General features: G+C 40.2%; 1 protein-coding gene across 5 annotated transcripts in view; it reads right to left on the reverse strand.

Annotated features, from left to right (window-relative positions):
• Window positions 1–17,867, reverse strand: part of LOC108686998 (dystroglycan) — a 66,050-nt gene that overhangs the window by 20,858 nt on the left and 27,325 nt on the right. Inside the window, exon 1 of one of the 5 annotated variants that reach the window (XM_018192555.1) lies at window positions 15,219–15,652. The exons of 1 other annotated variant lie outside the window; for it this stretch is intronic. The gene's annotated coding sequence lies outside the window, so the exon portion shown is untranslated. Of the gene's footprint in view, window positions 1–1,519; window positions 1,868–14,762; window positions 14,803–15,218; window positions 15,653–17,867 lie in introns of those variants that run through there. 3 more of the 5 variants (XM_018192559.1, XM_018192558.1, XM_018192557.1) reach the window with 3 other exon arrangements.

Below are 17,867 nucleotides of genomic sequence, written 5' to 3' on the forward strand. Positions count from 1 at the left end.
TCGCACTTTCGCAGAAAAGAGCTTGCCCTTCGCGCTCCCGCGAATTTTTCATGTCCCATATATAAGTATTCTCATTGCAACTAATAAAATAATGATGTCGGCTGACGCGAGAGCCCAACCAAATAAACCGTCGCGTCAGCCAATTTCGTAATCCGCAAATAGAACATTCAGCGGATACCCGCGGCATTGAATACTTCTCTGTGTGTGTGTGTGTGTGTGTGTGTGTGTGTATTATGTGGGAAATTCTGTGAGGGACAAGGCCTATTTGAGAAGGCTGAGTTGCTCCCTCGACATACGGGACCTTGTCCTTTTCTCCATCTCGAAGGATTATCCAAATCTAAGGGCAGGGTTCCTTCCCTTTTGTCGACCCTTTATGTCTCGTCAGTGATTCCTCTTTTCTGTTCCTCCATGCGGGCCCAACCGCAATATTCCTCTCACGGCTGTGCGTACGAAGGGACTCACATAATACGTAATCTCATTTGCGCCGCAAGACCCAAGTGATCCTACAGGATCAATTCATTACCGTAGCTGCCATGAACCTGCCGAGGATACCGACGACGATGACATATATTTAACGTTATCTCCCTTCCAACTATCTGCGATGGTTTATATTGTCGTAAATTACGCATATTACGAAATATAAAAAGACAGATAATTAAAATATATATAATATATATAATACGTGTAATAACGCTCTTTAAAAAATTTACAATATCTCTCGAAAGTTGCGCGATACTCGGCACATGAAAGTTATATTTGCGGTTCTAATATTTATTTAACGAGAGAGAGAAAGAGGGAAAAATATAACGCACTACTGTATAAGTGCAGCAAGCATACCAATTATAACGTTTGCAAACGGCAACGAAGCGCCCATGCGCAGTTCGCGTGGAATGTATTACAGTATAATGTCGTTGGTCCGGCAATAGGCTTAATCAAGAGTAATAGAGCGTACCGTCCACCTATTAATAAAGTAAGTACATCTCATGGCGTGTGCCGCCAAGCACGATAATACAATAATGCAAATATTTCAGTTGTCTTACTTTTGCGTTTAAACAATACCTTCTCTAAGATTTTCCTTTAATCACTACCATTAGTCGCCTCATCTAAAACGCAGTTATACGCTACACAGTCGCGCGCTTTGTGTTAGCGTTGTAGACTCGCTAATTTTTGCGCGCGTAATGCCGTAACGAGGTTGCGTAAAATTGTCACTCCCGCGTTAATTCGATCTGCGTTGAAATTAAGGTAGGAAAGCCTAGGAAAGTTTTATATTTAAATTTTAACTTATTAATTTTAACCGATCTTTTTCGATTTCTTTCAGCTGTCATAACGAGATATTTCGATAATTCCGTCACGATCGCAGCCTACAGGGAAATTTCTTCAGCACGGATGGCTCTCGCATACGCCATCATCCATCGTGATTCATCCTTTGCTCATCCTATGCTCACGCGTCCGTCTTCTCCTCCATCTCTCTGAGAGAGAGAGAGAGAGAGAGAGAGAGAGAGAGAGAGAGATTGCTTACCTTCCTCAGATGCATAGCTGCGGTTGTTTTTATCACCATAGGCGATGACCTCATGTATGCAACGTCCCTGTCCCACCACGGTTAGCCAAAGAGGAACGACGCGGGCACAGCCGGTTTGCATCAACCCCCGAAAATAAATTCGCTCCCGGGCTTGTGCGAAACGACGCGTTCGTTGTTGTATAGCGCATCGCTAAAAGCATTGGCGCGCTCAAGATGCGATGGACGTTCCCTCTCGTCCCTGATATTGTCGTCGTGCATCGTCAAGCTATGCCAAAATTGACGGCGAACGCTGTCGCCGATCGTTCGCCGAGTTTCACGATGATCTTGTGACCTCATTCTCGCGCATGCAAAAGTGCGTATGACAACATCGTTGACGTCATCGCCCATTACTGTAAGTATTTCGGTAAACTTTTCGTTACTCTGTATGGTTCCGTAACGACACTTTCTCGTTTCGCTCGGGTTTTTTATGAAGTTGAACTTTCTGGCGTCGAAATGCGCAGGTATCCATGAATACCTGAGAGCTCGTCTACTGGTCTTCGACCAGTTGTAAACGGTATGGAAAAGAGAGATCGCGAGATAAGAACGGTTGTGAACGCATGTACGCGTGCGAGGAGAAATGCGGGGAGAGGTAAAAGTGGGACGATCGTCGTGTATGTTTCAGAAACAGTACCATATTTGATGCGAGTCGCTCGGGGGAATCCATGGACGAAGGAAACCGGTGAAATTTTCACGAAAGCCGCGAAACCGATCGAACGGTACCACTGTCGCTGCTGATGCTCAACGTTCCCTGTTGTGAGCAGCGTATCATTGTACGTTGAATTATCTAAAAGGCGAGAGAGTTCCGATATCGTCGAATCTACTTTGCTATTCGAGATACTTTAGAAACATCAAGATATTATATTTATTTCTGCCCAAGCGTAACAAATGATACTGCTCTGTCGCTTTTAGAAAAGTAGATCTTGCTCCTAAAACAGGAAAGGTACTATTTTCAAAGCTCACATTTTGCAGCAAACATTTTGCAGAGCAAAGTGTCACTGCGACGAGAAGCCTCGTGAAATTTATAAACTTTGACAATGAGAAATTGCAAGCGGTATAACGAAAAGAAAAATATTAGAGTGCAGTCACATTTTCCTCGAGCCAACTCGTCACCTCTCTTTCTCTCCACCGCTGCTTTCACGATATGAAATTGAGAATCGTGATGGCGGGCGTAAACTATAGGTTGCACGATACAGGAATCACGTTACAGAAGCCATTGCCCTAGCTTGACCGTGGAAAAATCGACGTGCACCGCTTACTTATCGCGATGATATCCAGAGAATAAATTTGGATTTGACAGTGATTTTATTTTCAAATGAACATTGAGAGATTTTAAAAATTCATTCCACGCTTCTCTGAGTTTGAGGTGTAAATCTACTTTTGAACTAAACATCAAATCTCGCGAATTACATTTTTTAATGGATTTACGAGAACTTTAACGTTATGAACTTTCATAACATTTCAAACTGATTTAATTCGATACATGTATATATATATATATATATATACATAAATCGACATCACCAGTCGAGGGGCGTAACGTTGCAGAAATTCAATAAATGCGCGAGGCATCAAGCCGAATCGTTTTAACCGACGATATTTAATCACTGGCGGTGAACCGAGAGGCAAGTTTACGCACTAACAAATCTACCGAACGTTGAATCTACCCGGGGGTTGAATCAGCCGTTCCGAATTTTCGATGTGCAACCCCATCGGCTGGTGATTCCGAAACATGGAACCTTTGTTTTACCATGGCATTTCGCGTGCGTGCATACAAGCAATCTACGTGAAAGCGCCGGAAAAATTTCAGCTCGATTCAAAGCATATCCTATTAACGATTTCTTTGTATTCGTGCACGCGCGTAGGTAAAACGCGCGTGGGTGAAATATCGGTGTGAGGCGTTGGTGGACAAGCGTAAAACGTAAACGCTTATATAAAATAAATGTACGGGACGAGAGAGAAATGGGGAAAACCAATAGACTTTGTTAGGACGATTATTGATGTCTGTCAAATAGAATAAGAAAAAAAAAATGTAAAACAAAATTGATACTTTCAAGATCATCAACTCGACATTACTATAATTAACGCAATAACGTTTGATACATTATCGAGCCCAATTTACCTTTCGCCTTTCTCATTAACTTACACGTGAAGAATAACTTCGCGAGAAATGATGATAAAGAGAAGGCAATTTCCACCTTCATCGGCAGCGGAATGTATATCAGCCGCGCTGTCGGTTACTGTCAAAGAGATTGAGCGACAGCGCCTCAGGAATTTCTTCATTAACGTGAGCTGGCTGCGTCGAAATGTCGATACCCCCAATTTCACCCACGTCGTCGAGACAGAATGCAAACATCGGCAAATATTACAGTGTATCTTGTATGAAACACGAGTTGTGCATGTGAAGTTCGAATTCGCGCAACCCTTCCCGAAATTCCGATCGCGAAAGTTTTATACGAATATAATATATAATATACGTATATAATATATAAATATAAATCTCCTGAAAATATTTAATTGTGACGTACAAAATATTTCAAGAAAAAATTTTTTTCTATATCTTGCAATAGTTATACGTGTTCATTTAAAGAGTTGGCTGGTAATCGTGAGTCACTTATCGTGAGTTTACCTTCCTTTACATGCTTATCCTATTATCACTCGCGATAAGATTTCGTTCATGCTGAAACTCATAAAATATACGTGCCTCTGGGGAGCGATCATCAATCTACCGGAATGAGTTAGAATTATATTAATAAACCTGCGTCACGTAGAGATGCATATAAACCAACGCCATAGACGTAGAGAAACTATGGCGCTTTAACATACATTCGCACGCATTCAACTTCTAAGCTCATTCATAACTTCTTGAATCAAGAAGTCCATTCAGAAGTGCATTCGGTGCGCACAATATTACATTGCCTCCCATTTTGGTGTGAATCAATATACATTCGCTTCACCATGCCACTGTATCGAAAAGCATTTTTTAGAAACGATTCGCGAGAGAGCGATTGTCAATTATTATACTGGCGTCCCAGATCTATCGAAAACTTATTAACAATCAATTTCCGGTGCGAGATACACCATTTTTTTTTGTAATATTAAATAAAATATTATTTTTCTCTTAAACAATGACGAATAAAACGAAATACAATAAATATGTAGATCGATTAGCAAATAAACAAAATTGTAAAGTTCGTAACTTGTTCTCAAAAGAACTGCATTTGTACTGCATTGAAAGAAAAATGTACTAAATTTTAATAAATATTTGTTTGAATATTTGTTTGAATATTTTAATAAATATTTAAGTGAATATTTACTAAATGTAAACATGTATTTATTTGGCACAAGAAATTAATTTTGTGTATTTCAACTATTATTTTTTATTTAGTAAATATTTGTAAATATTAGTAAATATTTTTTCCGTATAAATAAATTTTATATTAGTGTTATTTAAATAATTATTTATTAGAATTTACTAAATTTTTCTCTCGATGTACAAACTTTGATCGGAATGCTTATTAGAGTTTATGCAGTAACGAAACTTTATGCAGTATTTTTACAGACAGCTTCTTGTTAGCAGTAAGATTTATGAGAAATAGTAGATATTTGAAAAATGATCGTTCGTTTTATGATACGCATAGAATTACAATTCCAGTCATAAATTCTTATCTTATAAATCTTACGAGAATAAGTTACGAGAATAAGTTATCATCAAGAATTCTACTTAAAGCCGATTCATTAGTTATCAATATTTAATAATATAAAAAAAAATTATGAATTTAAACCGATGAGAATAACTCTAATTAAATAAAAAGAAATTCTATCTTCAGTCAAAATGGATCTTAGTGCTTAAATATTTATTATTTTATAATACAAATTTCACGTTTATCACACGAAATCAATTAATTAGTGCGGACATAATGAAAAATTGATGCGCATAGAATTACAATTCGAGTCATAAATTCTTATAAATCTTACGAGAATAAGTTATCCGCGAGAATTCTGCTTAAAAGATGACTGATTAGTTATTAATATTTAACGATATAAAAGAAAAGCAATTATGAATTTAAACTGATGAGAATAAATCTAATTACATAAAAAGAAATTTTATATTCCGTCAAAATGGATCTTAGTGTTTAAATATTTATAATAATATTTTATAATACAATCAAATTTAATTTCTTGTCTATCACGTGAAATCAATTGATTAGCATGGACATGATGAGAAATCTTGCAAATTACTGCCGCGTACTTAATTATCTAAATTCATTGATCATATGAACATCCGTTAGGATTACAGCTTGATAGAGTGTCTTAACAAGCAATGCCAATATTTTGCTTGCAGAAAGATTTACGACTAAGAAGCACACGCGCGCGCGCGAAATATATTTATCGATCTTCGCGCGAGAATTATTACCACCGCAGCTCGCGTATTGCCGGAGGGAAGAGAAATGGATTTCTAAGTGTCGCGATAATTGACTCTGATGTGTACCACACCTGCCTCACGACGTGTCGCGAATCTTTGTTTTTTTCGGGGACAAATTGTAGCAATGTAATCAATCGTAAATTCAATCGATCGATCGATCGAGAGAGAGAGAGAGAGAGAGAGAGAGAGAGAGAGAGAGAGAGAGAGAAACAGACAGACAGACAGATAGAGACGACCCGAAAAGAAAAATACTCGAATAAAGGTAGAAATTACTTCTTTGCTCTTGATAGTCACTCCAATTTAAAATCGACGACAATCAGTCCAGCGGAGTTCATTGAAATTCCTGGAGCTCATCCGGTTCGCTCCGGTTTGCCCGGGAAAAATGACAAGCTCCAGCGGGATCTGTAATAATCCCGGTAATCTAGCGGATCGAGAATGATTCCGCTAAAGAATTTCCTGTCCGTCGAAATTCGGACCATTTCTCGATGCGCGCAAACAATTGCTCATTTATGGACGCACTTTACATCGCTCTTTTTCATATACAATGTACAACGCAATATGCTATGCATTCGACATTTATCGTGGAGGCTTATTTAGGAGGTAACGTAAAATACGGACGGCAGTCTCATGTTCGACGTGACGGATTTTCTAAAGAGGTAAAGGGAAAATAAAACGACGCCCATTTCGACGAGATATATTCGCGTTCTCTTTCCTTTTTTTCGTCATCCTTAATATTACGTGTATTTTTTTACTCGGCAGAATCACCATCGAAATATCATGCCTGTCCGACTTTTGTTTCTTTTTATATAAAATAGTGACTGAATTATAATAAGTAAATAAGTACAAGTAAATGGGGCTATAGTTATCTCGCCTCATTAAGTCATCGCATAATAATACCCACCCTTGTTATGTACCTTTCAACTTTATCATGTCCGATAACGAGTTACCGTCGCGTCCTCGTTTAAAAAAACTTCGTTTTGACGCAGAGGAAATTTTTCCAATTTTAATTTACGGAGCATCCGAGGATCGTGGATAACATTTTATTCGCTTTCGGAATGAAATGTTATCCGTCGTCGACTCATAATTTTACGCTGAGGGAATGCTGTCGACGAATAAAATACCGCGGAGAAAATACATCCGTAAGATTCGTGTTCGAATTAGCGTATATTCGAACAAGACTCACTGCCAGAATGTTGAACGCGAATGAGATACGTGTATGTTCGTTCGAATAGCCCGAAGAAAAACAAGGTCGCCTTTGTGCGAGCGGAAGTTGGAATGAAGAAGGGTGGGTGCGACTTCCTTCGGAACCCTTGTCGATCTCTAGATACTGAACACGAGATGACACACGAGAACAAGTTCTGCAACAAATTAATGTGTCCCTCCGCATTCGTTTATTTCGTTAATTTTGCTCATTTGCTTTTCTTTCTTTTCCCACAATGTCGTGACTCTGTTCCACATTTGAAAATATTGTAACGCACTGCTTGGAATAATATTACCAGCTTGGGTGTATCTCCGGTGGAACTATTCAAACCTTTATCTCACGTAATATCACATAAGCCCGTCATGTTTTATCGTACGCTCGGAAACTTTGTATGTTCTTCAATACGATAAATATACGTTATCGTAATGAGTATCACGATAATCATTTGCACTCCAAGTACATCTCCGAGGAGAGTCTGCCAGGCGGATCGGATAAATTTGATGTGCAAACAATTAAACGCTATACGCTCATCAAGAGATAAACCCGGCGGTTGTTGTAAATAACAATAATTTTCATATTTCAAATACTAATTTAATAAATTGATAAATTAACGCAATCGCTGGATGTTATTTGCAAAATATACATAAGTAAACAAAATATCCCTCTAATAAATTAATTAATTAATCCGCATGGTATTATACATATTTTAATGTTATGTATACAATAAATTGATTATAAAGTATACGTTATATTTATTATTCCATTTTATAGAAAAGTATTTTATTTATGTAAATCAATATTCGCGGCAGCACTCAAATGGAAACCAATATTTCGAAAAGAGAAGGAAAAAGAAGAAATAAAGAGAATCGCAATGAAAATCACACTGGTAGAATTTGACGATCGCGTGCAAATAAGCTCCAATTTCAATATTCCACTGAAAAAATTTCTAATTGAAAATAGACAAAGAAGATATTGATAATATCAATCAGAATTCCGATTATCTCAATTATAATAGATTTATTCAGAAAATTTTGATTTGTTCATTTTCACAACATAAAGATTTTCTTCTTATTAAAATATCTATTTAATATATTTAATATAATAAATTTAATTAGACAGAATTGAAAATAATTTTGATGGACTGTCAAAATAATTTTGCAGGAATCTCAAGCATAATGAATATAATAATGCACAAAGTTATGACAGTTTGAGCATCCTATACAATTACTTTGATAATCCATAAACAAAATTAATTTCAGATTTGTATCTAGCTTAAATTTTAGATACTTTAGCAAAAAGGGAACAGATAGGAACGCAAGGATGACTCCATTTTCTATTCGACCGATCACATCTTAGAAGGAGAGAGAGATTGATTATCTTCACACTACCTTTTTCTCATTTTTGTTCACATTTGAGATACACATTTTAGATACGGATGGCACAATCCACACATTATATCTTTCAGAATTCCAATAAGTGGAATCAGACTCTTTTTTTCCGGTACGGAATTTTTTTTGTCTCGAGAAAAGCAGGGCTTATCGAAGTAACAGTTAATTCAGAAATGGAACGATCTGAATTTTAGGGTCTCTAACATTCAATGTTGTTCGCGCGGCTTCTCCACTCCGTGAGGCTTTTATTTGTCGGATACCCATTCTTCTTCTGCCAAGTTGTCGCGTCCGACAGCGCGGGACGAATATCCGCCTCCGTCGCGTTCCATTTTCCATTTAAGCCCGTAAATGGGACACGCTCGACCGCCGGTCGGGTTAATTAATCGTGACCAGGATGCGGGTGCTGCACCGTGCGAAAAATATGTCCTACAACCCCTCGCGCTCCTCCCCTGTGGCGGTCGCGAAGTTGTTCCGGAGAGCGGAAGGAGGAGGCGGAAAAAAAAAACACATAACGTTATTTTATTGCGGCATGGGGGGAAAAATATTCGCAGCGATTCGTTCCGCCCGGAACGGGCGGAAAGGTATTGGCGATAAGCATCGGTGCGGAAGTTGCGCGCGGACGGAAATGTATTCGCTGTCTATGCGAAGTATCCGCGCTCCATTAATACAGTAATAATTTCGATTACTATGTAGGAATAGAAGGAAGAAGTAAAAAAAATAAGCGCATTAAAATTCTCCGATGAATACTGCGTGCAATATGCTATGCGAACACAGTGTAAGAAAATACATCAATCACTATAAGTCAATACTTGTAGCTCTCGAAGAAGGTAATTTCTCGATGCATCCTGAAACCTCGTATCCTGAAACCTGCGATAAATTTCCATATATACGCGAGTCACTCCGTAAAACGCTAGGACCGGCATTATCAAGAGGACACCGTTAACGGTAAATGCCGCTGAAATGCCATTAGCCTGCCACCTCTTCGAAAGTTGCTGCAGTCTGAGGAAAGAATACGGTATGCTACGCGACGAAAGTTTTCGGAGCAGAGGCAGTAATTTCTCGCGGAATTAAACGGCCCACTTTTAAGAAGTTCGCTCATGTAACGTACACATATATATTCCGCAACGTACGTATTACGCAAGATACACCAACTAGGTCGTGATATTTTATATATACAACGTTATGGAGTTTTTAATTAACTGGTGTCCACTATCATATTAATCTGAGGAAAATATAATATATAATTAGATAAAATATCATAAAACGAGTAAATTTTTTTTAACAACACTGGGAAAAATGTTTTATTTTCTGAAAGTTTGTTGTAACAACAAAAATTCGGTTAAAATATAATCGAACGAAAATATTTGGTTTTAAAACGTACAGAACAAAACTGTAATTTTATGCAAACTAAACTGTTTAGTTGGTACAAACTAATACGTATTTTCGTTACAAAATAGAAAAATTTTGAATCGCAGAAATACTTAAATTTTATATATGTTATATAAGTTTATATATATATATATATATATATGTTATATATGTATATAAACATATATAAACAAAATATTTGGTTAAATGCCTAAACTAAAGCACTAAATTTTTTTTCCTATAATATATTATTCGAAACAAGATTGTTACGAATTGTTACGCATTCAACAATCGTATAGTGGATATTCTTCACAGCACGTCGCTACGAATATATGTCTTTTCATAGATCGGACCTCCAATCTGACATGATATATTATGGTGCGTATCAAAAAGAGCGTGCATTAAGAGGATCCGCGCTATATAACTCATGGAGGATCGGGTGAGGTCAGTATGCCTCTAATGAGTCTTAATGAACGAGCGTGAGAGAGCTGGCTGCACGTCGATGGCTTTTCATTAATGTTCATTGTACGAGAGATAAGAATATTGCCCAGAGGGTCTTTCCGCGGAAGGCGAAAAATCGTCCCGGTTAAATCGAAATTAACGAGGCGGACTCGCGTCGAAGGTACAGAACGGAGCGATTAATTCGCCGAGCGGTTAAATTTCTGTAAGTGCCCCTCGGGATATTTTCCTCGAACAAACTGAACGGTCTCAACGAGATTTCCCTATTGATGTATGCGGCGCCAGGAAACGCTATTTCGAACGGATTCGCTGACAAGATAATCGATAAGTCAATATGATTAAAGCTTGAAGGAACGATCATGCTTGATGTAATAAATATAGAGATAAAGAGAGAAAAAGGTAGAGAGAAGGCTTTTATCTTATCGCGAAATTCAAGTGAGGGAGCGGATCAGGGATAGCGTTCATTGTGAATGGAGCGTAGGAGAAATGTAGCAGAGAGGGCTCTGGCATTAGAGCGAATCGGCTGATAGTACTGTAAAGCTACATCAATGATGACGTTTTATGCGGGTACGAGATGATCAAATTACACGATACCATTACGGTCCGTTACATAAATCGTGCAAACAATTGATTGGTAATTTCTCAACGGTAATTCTTAACAGTCTGTAAATTAATAAAATAATGATCTTTGGATATGCGCTCCTGTATGAGATAAACAAGACTGTCACGAATCTCCATCCTAAAATTTCACAACTTTTCATTTAGGGTTGCCAGCGGTTAACGAAATCAACATTTAGCCACTGCTACGACTGTCAACCAACTGGGTCATAACTGACAAATGACTGGCTGTTAAACGACGGCCAAAGTTCTGTCGGTCAGTACTTGAATTATGGCAACACAGAAAAAAAATTAATCGAGTGGTACAGCAAATCTATAATTTACTATGCGAATTCAACATCGATAGCATAAGAAGATTTGATGGTTTAACAAATCGCTAATGTTATTCAGCTGTCAACTTGGCTATTTTTAACATAGAAAATTGACTGTCTGTATATTACGATTGTAGATTTGCTGAATCAGTGAAGTTTTCAGCTGTGTTTTTTTCCGTGAAGCAATATTGAGCTGATATAAAATCCTATATGGGTTTCCCCCATCACAAAATTTCATTTTATCTGACTTTCAATAATATTTTAATTTTAAATATTTTTAAATATTTTCGTCCTGATTTAAAGACCGTTAAACTGAGAGATTTGACGTAGCAATACAAATTACTATTGACAAATTACTATTGTTAATACTGCTTGTTTTTAATTGTTAAGTTGATAGTATTCTAAAATTGCGTAGGTGTGATGTATATGTATATATTCAGGTACCTTTACATGACAGCGTCGAGCGTCGAGCATCGTAAGCTTGTTACTCATCAATTTTGATCACGTGATCTATTTTTGTGAACAGTGAGCTCATATTATGGCATTTTAAATTTCTTTAAATTTCTTTAAAGAATTTAATTGTTCAGAAAATTTTGCAAAATTTCTGATTTTTTCCTGAATTTCCTGACTGTTTTCCATTTCCCTGATTTCCAATTTTGTAGCAACCCTGAATAATATAACAATAATTCTTCTACAATTTTAAGCGAATCTGCAATCGCGCGTGTCAGAAACAGAATCCACGATTAGGTTTCGCGGATTCGGCGATTTGATCGACAGGAATGTCCGCGAATGTTTTACCGAACGATAGAAATCGGTTATCGGGAGATCACGGGAAAACGAAGGAATAATGGATTTGGAAATACAACGGAGATTCTTCGTCATATCGCAGGACACGCGGATCTCGCTATTGGCAAAAAAAGTTCGATGCCGGACGAACGGATTTCTTTCTTCGACCGAACAAAGAGTTCGATTCATCGTTCGGGTCAGCGCGGAAAAAGGAACGTGAGGAGCACATTCACATCAGCAGGTCGAGATGGTCATCATTCTTCTTTTTTCATCACAATTGACTTCCTTGAAATTTCTAGGCTGGATCCTTTCTCGCAACTTTCCATCCTTTTTTTTTCAAACGTATCTGAAGATACGAGGGATCTCCGAAGGACCTTCGAGGACCGTAAGTACACGCAGGTAACTTCTCACCGAGTGGCGAGAAATCCAGAGAGCGAAATGTCGTAAAGCGTGTTTAAACTTTCGGACAGCAGAGAACTATCGTATCTGTGCTATCGACAGTTGCAACGATGCTTCCTACGATAACTTCGTCTACGAATTTAACGACATAGAAATCGCTGGCCAATCAGACGCCAGCGCGATTGGGATAGGAATAGACATAGCACAGCTTCTGATCGGCGGAGTCAACATAATTTTTGACTGCGATTAAAAATTTATACATTCACTCAAGATAACGCCAACGTGGCAAAACGGCGCGGAAAAACGATTCGTCTTTGTAGGCGCGTCGGCGATGGCAGCGTGCACCACCGCTTATGGTAATATTTCGTGCATCGCGCGGCATGCATAATTCAGCCAGAACTCGAAATTTATGCAGTGGGCGCGAGAGGAAACGGTCGTAATGTAAGACGGGCGACCGACTCTCGTGTGTCGCCTGCTCTAAACGCCGGAGAACGTTCTGCAGCTATGCATCATCGATGAGGTATAAACGTAAGGACGGCCTCTACGAACTTCAGAAATGCCTTTTGACGGGACGATCGTCCCGGTGAATAGCAACGAGATCTTCTCGCTCGCCTCTCCGAAAGCAATCTCGGGTAAACTCACTTCAACGGAATGTTAATTTGTGGGTTTCGTTAGGAATTTGTGGAAAGCCACGATAAATAATCTACGTCGACATTTTTATCGCGGATAATTCGGCTGTAAATTGCGAGAGAGACATCCTGCGCATGCACGCATATATTTCCCTAATGGAGATATGATGCCATCGTCGAGTTTTAATAATTAAACATTTATTAATACCAACGGGCGTTTCGCCAAAGTTAGTGATGGTCACTGTTAATGCCGTAATTTTCATATTCATTTTTACGTAATGCACGCAAAAATAAATATTAACGTTTTTCATGTAATCTTATCATCTTCCTTCTCCCTCCCCCTTCTCCCACCCCCCTCTCTCTCTCTTTCTCTAATTAGATTACTTATGTATTTAAATTCCTCACTTTTAATAGGTAAATATACACTCATTAATATTATTTATATTCAGATTTATGCGTCTCTTTTGTTATTATTTCATTATTATTATTATAACAAATATTGGCATCGAAAGCCATCGAAGTTTCACAAAATGGAAAAAATTTATATAGTATTATAGAAAGAACGAAAAAAATTTTTTATCTTTTTTTTTCTACATTTTATGTAGCCTTTCAATGCCAATTTTTGTTACACTCATTTTCGAACATTCTAATTTTTACAAAATTATACATGAGTTTAAAAATAATTTGAGGGGAGAATATCCCAGGACGCATAAAAAATAATGATTCTCTCTCTCTCTCTCTCTCTCTCTCTCTCTCTCTCTCTCTCTCTCTCCTTTTTTCTTTTAAAAAGTATATTCGCGAGCAATGCACCAGGGAGTTCGTATTAAATCAGCCGGCTCGAATTAATTCGGTAAGGAAGAAACTCGTTAACAGCGTCAAGCATAACGGCCTTCTTCCCTTCCCCTCCCTTCCCTCGCAGCTTTTAATTTCACTTCGAAGAGAAAGAAAAAAAAAAGGAGTTTGGTAAAACTTGTGTGTTAACTTCCGACGCAAGAAGTTCCCTCGATCCGCTCCACCTTGCATGGGAAGAACATTTCGTGTTGCCGCAGCATCGTGATTCGCCCCGAGCGACCCAACACTCCCGATTCGCTTCTCCGACCTAGCTCTCACTTTCTGCCCTCCGTTCCGCGAAATCCCTCCCTGCTGTCCTCTTCAAAACCCCGATCCCTCCCCCGTCTTCCCACGCGTTCGATCGCGCAAGATTCACCGTCGACGAAATTAGCCTCGGTAAAATGCGGGGAACATTTGCACCCTAAAAGAGCCCTGCTGTTCGGAAGAACGATCTATGGTTACATTTCCATCTACCGTTATTGGTCCCCATATCTGAATATTAATACGCTGCATTTTTATTACAATAACAAATACGAAGGAACGAGTATTATGATTCGTGATTAAATAATATCGACACAATTGAAGCTCGTGATCAGAGATTAGAATGTCGAGTATCAACAATCGAAAGCGGAGTCCGATTTCGACATTGCAATAATCACAAGATAATCATGAGATAACGAGGATTGAGTAACAAGCCTCGCCAAGACGGTCGATTTACGGCAATTCGATTCGTAGTTCTTGCGCATTTACCTGAGAATGTCAAATTCGATTCGCAGTTCTTGTTCATTTACCTGAGAGCATCAAGAGTCCTACTCGCTCCTACCTATCGTATAGATCTCTAGACCTTCCGGCTAAGCGGATTGCCTAGCGTCGTGATCGGGAATTCTCTTTGTTGCGGCGAGAGCGGATCTGCCGAGTGTTCCTCCCCGTCTCCCGTCCAAACAGAATTCGTAGCGCGTCGGCGGAAACGAAAGTAAGAGCGCGTCGGAAGAGACACAACGCGACGCCAGGGGCGTACAGTACGAGTTATAATGATGTGCCGGATCAACAAAACGCTCTGGTCTCTCTCGCGTGCGATCGGCCGTTACTGTTGCTGTCGCGGAATCCGATTCGCGAACCGGCTCTCTCTCACCTAACCTGAACGCGACTCGCAAGTCGCGCTCCGCTCTCCTCTTCTCTCCTCTCCTCTCTCTTCGCCTCGCTCGCACGCTCGACCGGTGTATCGCCGTCAGGTGTATCGCACTCACCTTGTATCGGTGCGCAGGTGTTCCGCCAGGGACGACGATGACGACGGCGACGATGGTGGGTACGACGAGTCCTTACCGTTTAAAGAAAAGAGCTTGCGACACCGGCGGCGAGCGACTCCCCCGCACGCCTCCGTATTCTATCCTCGTGCGGAAACCGCACCGTGGTTGAAAACCGGGGGCAGGGAAAAAAATGCCGGGCAAGAGACGGCGACGGTCCGGAGCGCACGACGACGCGTCGGCGCGCGCGACGAGTGAAAGGTAGATAACGAATAAGAAATGTATTATATACGTGTGACACTACTGAACGCGAGAAACGCAAGGAACGACGACCGCACGAAGACGACGACGGCGGCGGCGACGGCGACACCGCGACAAAACCGCCTTAACCGCTGGGCGCGTACTGTACAGAACGAACGGACGACGGCAGTATGGCGCCCGGCGGGACTTCCCCGCACCTCGCACCCCCTTCTTCGGCAACCCCCACTCGTCGCCACGCTGTCGACTATTGTTATCTCCGTCTCACTCCCACGCTGCAGTTCGCCATCTCGCTTCACTTCGCGAATTGCCACGCTGTACAGCATCTGCTCTCTCTCTCTCTCTCTCTCTCTCTCTCTCTCTCTCTCTCTCTCTCTCTCCCCCCTTCCTCCATTCTTTCTGTCTCTCTCTCTCTTCTTCTGTCTTTTCCATCTCTTTTTATCTCCCGCGGTTTGAAACTGAATACTAATACACCTCCATCCTCCTCTTTCGCACGGTCTCAGCTGTCGCTGATCTATCGGTCTGTTTCCTTTCGACGAATGCGAACACGTAATCTCTCCTTCTCTCGAACGTGGAACTCTATCTCACCGACACCAACGTAGATTCTCTTCGTCGCGCCCTTCGATTTACACATCTCTCTTCAACTCACGAACCGCGCTCGCGCAGAGAGAGAGTGTGCATCCTTCTGCATCGTTCTCTTCTCTTTCTCTTTTCCGATTTATAGCCTCTCTCTCTCTCTCTCTCTCTCTCTCTCTCTCTCTCTCTCTCTTTCACCTCTTTTCTCCCGCTATCGACTCTCTCACTATCGATGACGATATCCTTCTCTCTCTCCCATTTGCAGTTCAGCCGATCCCACTTCGGTCTTGATTAAGGGAGCAGGAGAAAATCCTCCGTACGTACGCGTGTGTAATATTTTTTTCTATATACGTGCATCAGGCGATACTTTCCGTCGACACCGCCGGTGACGGGCCAATCGACATGCGATCAGAGCACTGTCCTCCGAGGTCGCGCGACCAGACCGTGTGCTCTCTTCCTCTCCCTCCGTGGACCACGCTGGGAAACGTGGGCGAGATTAATATTAGATCGATTGTCGTTAATAACATCTCCGACGCTATGTCACGGCACGGCGCTATTTATCGCCAGCCGGGTGCAACAACCATTGTCATCGACGCGATGCATCGCGGGATTTCGCCGGAGCGCATGTTGCACGTAAATTTTCTTCTCTCTCTCTCTCTCTCTCTCTCTCTCTCTCTCTCTCTCTCTCTCTCTCTCTCTCTTTCATTTTCAACAACAATTCGCCCGAGCGTAAACCAACAAATCAATCAATCGGTAAACATACATATTTCCATGTTGCTCGCATCGTCGGGATAGAAACACGCAATGCGCGTTTCCTAAAACAGCGAAACGTATCGCTGAAGTCAAATGCAATCTTTTTTTTAACACCGGACGAAATTAATTGTAGAACATCATGAGACGATCATGGGACAATGTGAGCTGCGATGATTGACGTGTAACTGTTCATTTTACATGAGTTTTTGTTGCAAATTTTATCAGATGCATCGAGACTTTTTAGTATTAATTCCTTCAAACATGCGATTTTAATGGGATCATATTAAAAATTCAATTGTTTTAAATTGAATTTTTAAGAGTATTTTTAAATAATTCATATTAAGAGAATTAATTTTTCTCAAAATTTTGACTAATTTTCCAACATGTACGTTATCGTGTGAATGTTGATCTCAGATGGTGTCGATAAAATAAAATAATTTCAACAGCTAATGTTTTCAAATTTGATGTACATTATAATGTACGGGATCTGAAGGGGTTATGCGATGGGATTATTTATCGTTGTCATTGGCGACGTGTAACACCCGCTATCATACCGGAGCCGACTCGTTTCTTGACAAGAGCGACCGTTTTTATATCTTCGTCGACGCAAACGTCGCGCCTCTCAAGGGCGAGAGTGACGTTGTGTCACTCACGCGAAAGAGTTCACGTTTTGTGGAAAAGCGCGAGTGATTATGCAAGAAGATTAAAAAGGTATCAAACGCATGAATTTCGTGAATTTCTACGAAAGAGACATATTTTTAAGAGATATCCTTGATAAATTCGTACGTTCGTTATTAAACTCGATGCCACAGTACTATTTAGCATCTCCGTTATAAATGCCACTTTGGGATAAACTTCAAAGAGCCTCTTAATCAGTTCATGAACTTTTCCAATAAGATCTTTAACCGCCGTCCTCCACGTTCATTGTTCAACGAGCTTAACAACTTTTGCAACGCCGGAAATTATTACTATAAATTTCCACCGGCTGACCTTTCGTTTGATAAAACGCGTTTCGCTCTGTTGGTGGGATGCAAAGAGAGATATGCAGCATGAGCGCGCGCGCGC

Source organism: Atta colombica, unplaced genomic scaffold (assembly GCF_001594045.1).
Source record: "Atta colombica isolate Treedump-2 unplaced genomic scaffold, Acol1.0 scaffold198, whole genome shotgun sequence".
Lineage (NCBI taxonomy): Eukaryota > Metazoa > Arthropoda > Insecta > Hymenoptera > Formicidae > Atta > Atta colombica.